Genomic DNA, 9,145 nt, shown 5'->3' on the forward strand with positions numbered 1-9,145 from the left:
CACTTTATTTTTGCAAGAACAATCAGAGCTTAGTAACATAAGGCACGTCAATATTTGCCATAGCAATCAGTGAACGTATGAACTATACTTTGGTGGAATCTAGTATATACAAACGAAGAGACCAATGAGCCGAACGCGTTGATCTTAACAAATACATTTTTATGTTTGTTTGTTAGTCATATGCGTAGAATCTCTCCTTGTTTTCGGTCCAGTGTTTTAGTGTTCACTGCTTTTAGAATAATGTAATTTTAATTTTGCTAACAATTTGAATGCAGGCCCCTTTTGATCTTGAGGCCCCAGGCTGAAGCCTAGTTAGCCTATAGGAAAATACGGCCCTGGGAATGGCAATACCTTTGACAATGGAAATACCTTGTGGGTTAGGGATGAATGGTCATACTCTATCCAATAGGTATGCTACTTTAATTTTCTCCAGTAGTGTGGGAAGGTTGAAGGTTAAAATAAGAGAGGGAGTAGGTTCTTCCATCCATTCTGACATTTAATTATTCTCTTCACCTCTGAAACACATTGGGGACAAAGCTCTTTGGCAGTTTTTTAATGTCCATCTCAAGAAGATCCCGAAAAAGTTACTCCTAGGCTACTATTCCAGGTTTTATGACATACTGTACTTATACCGTCCATATTGATTAGGTGTAAGAGCGATCAACTTTGCTCATCACTGAAAGTCTATTAGAATTGATCCATCTCAGTTTTCTTATGTTCTTGGGGGAACCGCTTGAACCAGTTACTACCTTATTGATCAGGATAGGTGAGGCCTTATGAAGGGTGCCACTTTTCTGATTATTGTGTAAAACTACAAATCTGACATTTGCATATTGTAAAGGTGATTTGTCAATGTTTAAATTATTTACCTCAGGACAGTTATCATCATTGGACAAAGCCGATCTAGGTCTTTTCACAAAACATGTGTTGGTGATTTTTTCAGATGGACCACCAACCATAATAGAATTTGTTTGTGGACTTGAAATTTTGGTCCCAGGAGTACCGGCGATATAACGGACCACTCCAGCAGAGCGTATGCGTACTGGAGCTAGAGCTAAACACAACTGGGTTTGCCCAGGGGCCCAGAAAACATTGTTTGAGACTCCCTACGTACAGCCACTCACCCATCAGCACGATAGTTGGGTTACAGTTGCATTCTGTAAGATGTCGCAACACCATCAAGTGTAACTGTAAGAAGAAACAGTGTAGGATGTTGTTGTGTAAGGGTATATGTTGTAATTTCTGTAGTGTTCTTGGTGTAGTGTGTGTTTAGTATAAAGTGTTCTGCAGCTCTGGGTGTAGTCGGAAGAAGAGCTTCAGAGGCTAGGACCATGGGGATGCCAACCCCCAAAGTCTTAAGGAGTAAGATTCCCTGTCAGGGTTAAATTTTCTAGGATGTTTTATATTTGGTAAATGAATTTTATTTTTTTGTATTATAATGTCTTACTTCAATCTTCACTGTTTTTCTTTCTTCATTAATTTATATAATTTCTTTATTATATTTATTTTTCGTTTAACTTTGTTTTTGGACCGTTTTAACATATACTTCCTGTGATTTTAACTATATTGAATTTTATTTTAATATCATATCTATTGGAATACCTCTTCAGAGATACCACTAGTTAAATAATTATTTTAGGTATTCCTTTAAATTTAAATTATTTAATACGTCATTTATTAAATATATAATTGTTTTATAAAACATTACTAAATTATCCTGCTAGTTTTAAATAAATGATATGTAACTTAGGTTATTCTATCTCAATCATAGACATGTACTTATATTTTATTCCTTTGTGTATTATTGTAATATAACTTAATATTATTATTAAGGGTACGAGTTGATTTACTTTTTGATATTACGGGTGCTATGTGTCTACAAATAACTTCATTCATAAGATATTATTACTATTAAATTACTAAATATAATTATTTAATTTTCAAACATATTTCACATTTATTAATATAGCTCTGTGCCAGTTAACGTTTCTTGTATTCCACAATGATTTGTTTTCCTTGCTTGATAATAATATCTAATAATTTACTATTACATTTAATCAATTCCAACTGGCTACTTTAAAAATATTCAGCTACAACAGTTGTAAATCTTTCATAAAGATCATTTTCAAAGTACAAACTGTATTTTACATTTAGTATTAAATACTCTTTAACAAAATTATTTTTAGGCAATTCATAACCAGATTCCACCAGTTTTAGTCTTTGAAATTATTTATTTTTTATCATTAATTATTATTAATTTTATTTTACTTCTATTTTACTTCATGTAATTATTTGGAACTAATTGTAGGCTTTACAATGTTATTCATAACATGTGGTACGATTTTAAGTATTATAATTAAAGGGATATATTAAATGCTTATTTAATCTTGACCTAGATTTTTCAATGTCACCTACAATTATAGCATCATTTCTCTTCATTTCAGAATTAATTATTGATACAATAATTTCTTAAAATAAACATAATATTTCTTTGTTAATAATGTATAACAAAATATTTTCAAATAATCTTTATAATAGCACCTAGTCATAGTAATACATTTGTTTAAAATAATTATGTTGTATGCATAACTTATAAACGGGGGACAATCAATAATTAAATAGACAAATTGATGTAGAAATGAAACAGTTTGTAGGAGGAGTTTTGTGTTTTCATGACTTAAGGTTGGCATTACTGGGATGAGCTGAGAACAGCTGATGATAAAAATTGTTTTGTTTATAATCTCAATATTGCATTTAACAATGGCATATCTGCTTAAAATCTCCACAGTAGTTGAATAGTGTTCAGTGATCCGTTTTTTGCTTTCTGAAGGTGAAAAACCAGCTAAAATCTTTTCTCCAATGATTTTACAGTATGGTGAAAATTGTATGATCCGTGGAAATTTTTAGTGGGTAGAACAGTTCAAAAACGGTCAAACCTCAGTGACTGACGAGCAATGTCCGGATTGGCCAGTTGAACTTTCAACTTTTTTTTTGCTTGAAACCCGCATTGAAGACATTATTCGTGAAGACCAACATATTACAGTTGAACATATAGCAAAAACAGTTGCAGTAAGTGTTGGCACAGTAGACTCAAAGTGTGTACAGACTTGAAACAACACTATGCAAGGGAAGGTTTTATTATTTTATTACTATAAAACAAGATTTTAACGTGTGATGAAACTTGGGTTCACCATTTTGAATAAGAGTCCAAATGACAATGCATGTAATGGAAACACACCAGCTCACCTGTCCGAAAGATATTTAGAACCCAAGCATCAGCAGGAAAAGTCATGGTGACTGTCTTTTGGGATGCCCAAGGTGTCGTCTTTTCTAATTATTTGGAAAATCAGCGTACAATAAACAGTGTCTACTACTCAGATATGCTGATGAAAAAAGGAAAGCCAGCAATGAGAGAAAAACATCGTGGATCTCAAAGAAAATGCGTGATAATGCTGCACAACAATATTCGCCCTCACATCACCCAGCTGACCAAAGAAAGCATTGGAAAAATGGGTTAGGAGATACTACCACATCCTCCCTACAGTCCAGATTTGGCTCCCTTGGATTTTCATTTGTTTGGTCCACTCCAGGAGGCATTATGTGGAAAAAAGTTCAACAACAACAAAGAGGTTAAAGAATTTGTGGGAAAGTGGCTCAAACAACAAGACAAAGACTTCTTTACATCGGATTTAAAAACACTAGTTCATCATTGGACAAGTGTATTAATATTGGTGGGGATTATGTTGAGAAGTAGTAAAAGTTTCATTTTGTAATAATACGGTTTTTTTTTACATCAATTTGTCTCTTTAATTATTGAATGTCCCTCATATATTTTTACTTCCTTGTATAAAGTAAAGGAAGTATTGTGATTGTGAAAAATTTTTGTTTTCAGATTTCAACGGAAATATCCATTTTGACTAGTTTTGGCATGACGTCTGTATATACACATGTATTTCACACAACTCAAAAACGATTAGCCATAGGATTTTGAAATTTTGGATTTAGGACCATTGTAACATCTAGTTACGCACCTCCCCTTTTGATTGCAATTGACTGAACCAAAAGTGTCCAAAAAAGCCCAAAATCCAAAAAAATTAGCATTTTGGACTTTTTCTTAACTGCACCAAGCCCTCATCATTGAGAGCTTTTCAGCGATATATCATAAGTGATACTTATTTTCATTGGTTCCAGAGTTATAGCCAAATAGAATTTTAATTAATGTTATATTTGGATCTTGGGGGAAGGCACATCGGTTTGAATCAGACTTCATCTCCTTTTTTTTAATTTAATTCTATTGATTTATTAAATTATTAACCTCTCATTGTAAAAAAATTACGATGAATAATAATTCAATAAAAAAAAAAAAATATGAAAAAATATCAGAAGTTTTTAATGAAATAAAATTTTTTGTACTTTTCATTTAAAAGAAATGTGTAAATGTAATTTAATGTAAATGTAATTTAATGCGTCAAGGAAGTCATGTGTTGTCCGCATCAGATTTCTCTCCTTTTTTTCTTGCATTAAAAATTGTTTTCTAGGATATTATATTTTATTGTACACTATAATAATTTTTTTCATTGTAATGTGGACTTTGTAGTATTATCAAATGTATGTGACTGTTAATCTTTATTGTAAAACTATGAAAGTATCTCATTCTTACATTTTTTGTACGTCCTTTTAAAACATTATATACCATAATAACCAAAATTATTTTATTTCATAGTGTGTAAGTTAATTCTTCTACTTTTATTCCATTTTAACATTTATTTTTATTTTTATTTTATTCAAATAATTACTTTATCTTAATACTTGTAATTCTTCGTAATTATTTTATATTCTATTTTTTTCTTCAATTCATCAATTTAATTATTTTATTCCCTTACCAATCCAATATCAGAGATTTATTTATTTTAATTTTTTTCTTCCAATCCTTTTGATTGGTCCTAATATCTAACATAACCAAATTCTTTATATGATTAATTATATTAATTTTTTACTAGTATTTTTCTTAACATTTCCTATACTTTCTACAGTTATTTCACTAGTATTCTTATCTTAATTTATAATATTATTCTTATTATTTTTATTTCTATCATTGGTATTTTCTTAATTTTCATAGTTTTTGGCAACTATTTTTATTCAAAATATCACTACTTTTATTTCTCCTAATATCACATTTATTATTTGGAAACATTTCATTATAATTAACTTTATTTCTTTTTTCATTACCATAATTCCTTTTATTGTAATTATCAGTTTTATTATTTCTTCTTCATTAATAACACTGATAAACATAATTTTTGTTTCCTAACATGCGATACAAGATTTTAATCTGTTTTTTGATGCTGAAAACGAATATGAACTCAGAATCTTTCTATCACCCACCATTTTTGAAAAATTTTTAAATTTTAATTAAAGGATTTTTAACATATAGTTAGCATTTTAAGCTCCTATATTGTATTTTGTTAGCTAATTTTTTTATTGTATAACCTTGTTAACATTATTTGTAAGCTACAAACAATACTAGACAATGAATTAAATCATATCATAGTCACATATTATGACATCATATCTAATACTGAAGAGTGAGCCTTCATGGACAAGATTAATCATGACTGTGCAGGTCAAAACATGTAGCTGAAAATACAGCTGCGTTGTTTTTATTAAGCATTGGATTTAGGAACAAATTAATTTTGTTTCGTCTTAAGTTAGTTAACAGTGCAATATCATAATGTCTCGAAATTGTGTAAAAGATGTGGATGCCTTTTGTTCTGTATGTGGTGAGTTTACTGTAAAATCAAATAGAAAAAACATTATACCTTTAATAAAAAAAATCATATCATTTGTACTTTCAATGTAAAATTGGTGATCAGTGTAAGACGTGAGCTCCTCATATAGTATGCACTAGTTGTTCTGTATATTTAAGAGGATGGCTGAAAGACACACGGAAGGCTTTGCCATTTGGTGTACCTATGGTTTGGCGTGAACCAAAGGATCATCTAACCGATTGTTACTTTTGTTTAACAAGTGTGTCTGGAATTTCTAAAAATCTAAACATACTGTAAAATATCATTCATTGCAATCTGCAATCAGGCCTGTACCTCACAGTAAAATTATTCCAGTTCCTGAGCCACCTGTGAAGGTATGTTTCGAAAGCAACGATGAAGAATCAGGCAGTACTGAAGAAGACAACAATGATTTTGATTTTGAATTATCTTCCAATAAGCTGCATCTTATATCACAAGGTGAATTAAATGACTTGGTTAGGGATTTAAATTTATCAAAAATCAAGCTGAACTGTTAGGATCAAGACTGCAAGGTTGGAATTTACTTTAAAAAAATACAAAAATTTTGGGCTTTCGAAGCCAACAAAAGGAATTTTCTCAGTACTTTATTGATAAAAATAATTTGGTTTATTGCAGTGCACAAATATTGATGAGCTTATGTTGCACTTAGGACATGTTTATAAACCTGAGGACTGGCGTCTTTCCATAGATTTGTCCAAGTATAGTTTAAAAGTGGTTCTACTACACAACAGTAACAAATATCCTTCGATACCAATTGCTTACGGTATTGATTTGCAAGAGACGTACAATGTGATGAAAGATGTTCTTGAAAAAATAAATTATAAAAGACAGCTGGAACATATGTGGTGATTTGAAAGTTATAGCTATTTTTTAAGGCATGCAGTTAGGCTCTACTAAGTACATGTGTTTTCTTTGGGAATGGGACAGCTCAGCTAGGGATAAACATTATGTTACCAAAGAGTAGAAGAAACGAGATAACTTAACTCTAAATGCGAAAAATATTATTCTTGAGCCCTTAGTTGAACCCAAAAAAATATTTTTACCCCTTCTCCATATCAAGCTAGGACTAATGAAAATTTTTTTAAAAGCAAAGAAGGATAGTCCCGGATTTTTGTACATCAGGCAGAAATTTCCGAATGTAAGTGAAGGCAAAATTAAAGAAGGAATATTTGTTGGTCCTCAAATACGAGAACTGATCAAAGATGATGTATTTAATTGAATGTTAAATAATGTAGAAAGTGCAGCTTGAGCTTAATTTAAAGGCGTTTACAAATGTTTTCTCGGCAAACAAAAATCCGACAGTTACCACAATATTGCTAATCAACTTCTTACTTGATACAGAGCTATGGGATGTAATATGTCTGTGAAAATACATTTCCTCCACTCAGATTGGAATTTTTTACCGGACAACCTCGGAGATGTAAGTGACAAACACGGTGAACGTTTCCACCAAGACGTTTTGGTGATGGATAGCCGCTAAAAAGGGAAGTGGAATACTAACATGCCAGCCGATTACTATTGGACATTAAATTCTTTATAAGCACCCCTGGGGCAACTGAAACCGCCATTAAGCAGCGCATCAGCCGCCCTAGGATGCCGTGGCAGTTGACTGCCCCCCTGTAAAATGTCACGTAGGACAACCCATAGGCGTCCCTCCCGCGTCATAGGAGCAATTGAACCATCTGTTCAGGACGGCCAAAAAACCCCTCAGCAGGGAAGCTGCTCTTTCCAGTTCCAACCTACCTGGCTCCAGGCATGCCTTGCTCATACCCTTTGCCCAGTGCCCTCTGTCCACCATCGAGGGTCCCCCATTCCATCATCGGATACGCTCCGACTCCCCTACTCTTGTGTGCAGGCGAGCCGTGGTGTCCTAGGCAAAAGGGCTACATCCCGGACCCTATACATGTCACGCTTCAAGACCCCCTTTTTTGTTTTTATCAATAGAATTAAACTCCTTTATTTTGAAATTCTTTACCACAGCTTGAAATGACTTATACTTGTTAGTAGTCCACTAGCGTGTAGATAAGCAACTGTTTTTCTTCTTTTCCACTTTCAAAATCAGCAGCAATATTATTTATTAGTTTGAACCTCTTTCTGAAGTAATCATATATGATACACTTTTCAGCAGATGCTTGAATCTAAGTGCTTTATTACAAATACCGCACTTTGGTATTTCTTCGCCGGTTAATAAATATGAATTTGTTTTTCGCGTATGACCGATTCTGAGTCTGGTCACCGCCACTTGCTCTCGGCGAGTCCGTTTCACGTCCATCTTCCATTTATATGAAGAAGTTTTAACTGCGTTTATTTTGGTATTTAATCTTCTCCAATCATTATTCCACCTGTTTCTTATTGTATTAGACAATTTTTAACATCTGCCATTCGTTCAGGAATTCTTTCCAGGTTATCATAAACTGTTGCCTTTCTGGCAGCTTCGTCTGCGCTTTCGTTTCGGCAATACCAGCATGTCCTGGAGTCATACAAATATGCATCGCTGTCCTTGTCCATTTAAAACGTACAAAACGGATAGGATGTTTGCGATAAGGACGTTTTTATTATTTTGTTTCGAATTGCAGTAAGCACTCTCTCTTGACAGAAATGTTCAGAGTAGCGAAAAGTTTGCTGTATGGCAATAAGTTCTGCCGTATAAACACTTGCCATATCTGACAGTTTTCAAAAGTGGGCTTTTCTATTTTCATGTAAGGAGCATCCGACACCGTGTTCGGTTCTAGAACTATCAGTATAAATTTTAATGTATTTTTCGTAACTACTGACGGTTGATAAAAATTGCTGTTGGATGATTACTGCTGGTTTCTCTTTTATCTTTCCACAGAAGAGATCCAATCTTGTATCTACTGCTGATAAGAGCCGTGGCGGTATTTCTCTTGTAGAAATTGCTAATGTCCCTGGAAAAGCAATTACATATTTTCTTGTCAATTTGTGATACCGTATTCCAGCTGGGCTGCAATAGGAACCACGACGTTCGTATAATGCAGCCAAAGGATGATTGTTGAATATTTTATTATTTATATGGGAAGGAGAGGCTTACAATCTTTTTAGCTTCAAGGTAGCTGATTTTCTGCAAGGTTTTTACTTCCTGTACAGCTACTTCGTCTTTGTATACAGGACAGTTTCTGGATCGACATAAATGCTGTCCTTTGCAATTGGCACATGTAGGGCTCCTTAGATGGCTCTCCTTCATGAACTTCATCACCGCACACGCATATTTGCGGTCTCTCGCATCTTGCAACGGTGTGGCCAAAGCGATGGCACTTGAAGCATCTCATAGGCTGTGGGACAAATGCCCGCACATCCAAACGATGAATTCCTGCTGTAAC

This window comes from Lycorma delicatula, chromosome 4 (assembly GCF_047948215.1).
Source record: "Lycorma delicatula isolate Av1 chromosome 4, ASM4794821v1, whole genome shotgun sequence".
Classification (NCBI taxonomy): domain Eukaryota; kingdom Metazoa; phylum Arthropoda; class Insecta; order Hemiptera; family Fulgoridae; genus Lycorma; species Lycorma delicatula.